Genomic DNA, 4,104 nt, shown 5'->3' on the forward strand with positions numbered 1-4,104 from the left:
TCAAGCAGGAAAAAAGTATCAGTAAGCCATAACAGTCATGAACCTTCTGCAAGGAACCAATAACTAAATGGCACACAACTAAATTAAAGTCTCAAAAGTATCAGTGGGGTCTCACAAAGCTAGCTTTCAACTTGCTAAATATCAGATGATGACCTGGAACCCTGAGCTTCCTCCTCCTCCTCCTCCCTAACTGCCTGGATTACAAACATGCCCTACTACATCTGACTCACCATCACCCTCACTATAATGCAGGGAAACACCAGAATGAACAAAGAAGACCCCAGTGGAGCCTGATTTGTATAATTTTGGAGTGACCGAAAGAGAAGCTACTTGATCAGGGGTTCATTGTACTTATTGTTCTGGCCCTCTTTTCCCCTCTGCTTTCTTTTGTCTTTGCATGTGACTCTCCAACTTCATTCAACTCTACCCTCTGTTCTGGGGGTTAAAAGATAAGTTAACAAGAATTCTTTGATTTAGAACAATACTTGAGACACAATGATTTGAATTATTAACTTTGTGTACTAGGGCAGTCGTTTTCATGTAGAAGCAATAGTGAGGAATTCTCAAATTGTTGAGACACCAACTCATACAGTCACCACATAATAGACACAGGCAAAATGTCGTGGATCCAGCTAGAATTTGAGAGAACATAGTTGACTTTAACAAAATTATTACAGCAAAAAAAAAAAAAAAAAGCCAGTCATGAGACTGGAACTTCTGGCCTGTGGGGATACCCAGCATGGGTTGGGGGTCAATCACTTTAGCTAAGGGACCATACCTGTGAAGATGGACTTACCTTAAGACCGTCTAAAGAAATAGATGTAATTTTTGGTTCTGTAATGAGATTTTGTACTTTGACTTTCCAGAATCCCCACACCTAGTGGAGAAGCTTATGGACTGCATCCATGTGAGACATATAAATATGTCTGCTTTTCTAGCACATAATTTTACCTTTTCTTCTTTTGATCTCTTTTCAAAGCATACTTTCATTAAAATTCTGGGGTTTAAAAAAAAAAGAAAAAGAAAATTAGGGTGAGGTGCTTCTAGAGCCATTGCAGATGTGGCTGCTGTGCTACATGTGCATCAGTTAGTGGCAGAGAGGAGAGAGGCTATGTCTAGCCTCAGTTAATGATTAGTAGCCTAACACTTTCTGAAAAAAGGGAGACAGAGATCACCACCAGTCTGGCACAAGTCAAGCCCAATCAGGCACCCAGGGAAGTAAACCAAAGATTAGAAAATTCCTACCTGGGACCACAGGCCCTGGGCAAGAGTCAGCCTGAGATGGATGACTCTTGCAAGGGTCTCACTTGGTGAGGAACAATCCTGAGAAGAACAAACACAAGACCCGTGCCATGGGGCCCAGACAGGAAGCTAGCCTGAGATGACCACCAGTCCAACACTGCACAGGCCTCGGAGTGCAGACTACACTCCAGATGATTCCCCTGCCAGAAGCCATAATGCTTGAGAGGGACATATCATTCCTGAGACCACTTCTAGGATGACCCCAGATGCTCAGAGACTGTAGGTACCACTAAGAGAAACAAGTAAGTGGTGGAGAAGTAGAAAAAAAAAAGTGAAACAAAGATGTGCGCACAATGAAGAGAGGCAGAACTGGAGAGTCAATGGTAGTGAGGAACAGCTCCTGATGTGAGGAGCTGGTGATACCATCTGAGACCATGGTGGGGTCCTGGCCTTTGCTGCATGTCTGGGTCCATGGCCCTGAAGCAGTTAGGGGTCTATTACAACCAAAACCCAGGCAGATATCCCTGGTTTGGGCTGCTACCCAGGGGCATGTTGATTTCTGAGGGCTGTGCAGAATTGGTCTCACCTATCACTTAGGCATTTCAGGAGAGGTGGCCCTAGAAACATGAGAGCCAAAGAGCTGACCCCAGTCTTTGCCTTCAATCTGCAGTACTCAGCAAAGCACCCTGCACATTGTGGGAGTTGCAGGTGAGCCTGCAAGGATGTGAATTTAGGAGAGCTGGCCTCATGGGTGAGATGCCCTCTTTCCCCCTTACCACCTGTGTCAAGTGGGAGACCTAGCTCCGGGATCATGAGAGCAGGAGAGCTGTGCACCCCTGCCCCCCCCCGCTAGGGTCATGAGAGTGAGAAAATTGCCCATGTCCCTCCCCAGCTGCAACACTAGGGAGAAGGGGCCTTTACTTCACCTGGGCAGCAGGGTAGAGCTATCCTGGGGTTTCAGAGGTTGTGGGTAATGTCAGCTCTAAGGATGTGAGAGCTGGCAGGCTAATGCCTTTCAGGCCCAGATCCAGGGCTTTGAATTGGCCCATCTCAACATCTACTCCAACAATGAACTATTGGGGAGCATGAAGGGGTTAATCTTAGAGATCCAAAACTACAGGATCTCCATAGCACAGGGCAACAACAAGATATCCAAGAGGAGTCCCAATGAGGTTCCAGTATTGATAGAGTAGCAGAAGCTGGAGGCCTCAAACCAGACTAATGACTCATTGCAATGAACATTTGTGAGCAAAGAAGTGTAGACAAAAGGAAATACTGTGGGACACACTGTGCTACACTATAGCTTTCATGAGATTTTTTTTTTCTCTATTGAGGGGAACATTGCAAGGGTAGAGGGTGGAACAAAGGGAGGGGAGATGAATGGGATTGGGATACATGATATGAAATTCACAAAAACCAATAAAAAGTTTTTTAAATTAGTGTAATGTTTATTAGAACTGCCTTTTGTAGTTCAAAAGTGCATTCCCTGGTAACTGAATTGTCAAATGTAATAATGTTTCAGTGAGTGGATTAATGTTACAAAATGTGAGGTGGAGTTAGACTCTATCCCACATCTTGAGAATGTTGGGGGTTGGGGGTTAGTTGGGTTGGATGGGTTGTTTGGTTAGTGTTTTTGTTTGTTGATTGGTAATTTTTTCCACATCTTTGGCTATGGAGGAGAGTTTGTATTTAAGGACTAATATTTAAGGATCTGCTGTGCCCGTCGGGTTCAGTGATGGCTAGTGATGAACACATTGTCTTTCATGTTATTTGAGTGCCATGTTTTGAAGCTGAATGGTTTGGTTAACCTAGGATTTTGGTTTCAATAGAGAAAAGAACTGTTGAGTGACACTAGTGGCTCAGTGAAATTCCAGAGCAAAATCTTGAATACATGGAAAGAATTGTCCAGGAGCTTTTCCTGGGCTTCTTCTCAGTTAGAAAGCCCTATTATCATCCTACAGATGCATCCATCCTATGGGATTGAGAGCCTCAAGTGCTAGAAGTTTCTTTCCCACTTGAACACTTCACTTTCACACAAACTGAGGGTAGAGATGTTGCTGTTGATCCTGATCCTGTTGGATGGCAGGAGTGTTGCCAGGGACCTGAATAGCATAGGAGAGGGGAACAAGGGACTGGGAAGGAAGGGAGGGCTAGCAACTCAAGACCTCAAGGGAACAGGAGGTCATCCGGTTCCAGAAAGCCCTTGGCAAAGACAGCAAGGCTTGCCGAACTGCACTGCAAACTATTGTTTCTCTAAGGAAGCCATCTGTTCCTGACTCAGGCCAGCACTAACATGAAAGCCACTGTAGCCTGGCCCCCAGTCAAGGCCTCTGGAAGCACACCGCTGAGTTTCACCAGCCACTTGACCTCCTGTCTTCTGAATGATGAGAGGAAAGCACTTGTCATGGTCTGTTATTGCATCTTCAGCACATTTCTCTTCTGTAGATCTTGTTCCCAAACCACAGATGGAATCAGATGAGATTTAACCAAAAAAGCAAGACTGTTCCTGGGCCAACATCCAGGGAATGTAGGAGAGAGGGAGGCAAAGTAGCCTGGAACCTGGTGCCCACACCCCCAACCCATGCATACCTAAGGATCGTTTTAAGACCTCTTTCCAAGCTCCTGCCTGTTAGGCCTAAATTCCCCCTTTTCCCCTATCCACATGTACCTCCTTAGGAAGCTTCTCTACCAGGTGACACTCTCCTTCTTTATCCCTCCTTTGATTTCTAATTAAGTTCTTAGGATTTGAGTGACAGTGTGGCACCTCTGTGCCAAGCAGTTAGGAAAGAAAAAAAAAGAAAGAAAGAAAGAAAGAAAGAAAGAGAGAGAGAGAGAGAGAGAGAGAGAGAGAGAGAGAGAGAG

General features: G+C 45.0%; 1 pseudogene; it reads left to right on the plus strand.

Moving 5' to 3' along the window:
* The first annotated feature begins 1,036 nt into the window (after window positions 1–1,036).
* LOC115030520 lies at window positions 1,037–1,148 on the plus strand (annotated as a pseudogene).
* The last annotated feature ends 2,956 nt before the right edge of the window (window positions 1,149–4,104 follow it).

This window comes from Mus caroli, chromosome 2, assembly GCF_900094665.2.
Source record: "Mus caroli chromosome 2, CAROLI_EIJ_v1.1, whole genome shotgun sequence".
Classification (NCBI taxonomy): domain Eukaryota; kingdom Metazoa; phylum Chordata; class Mammalia; order Rodentia; family Muridae; genus Mus; species Mus caroli.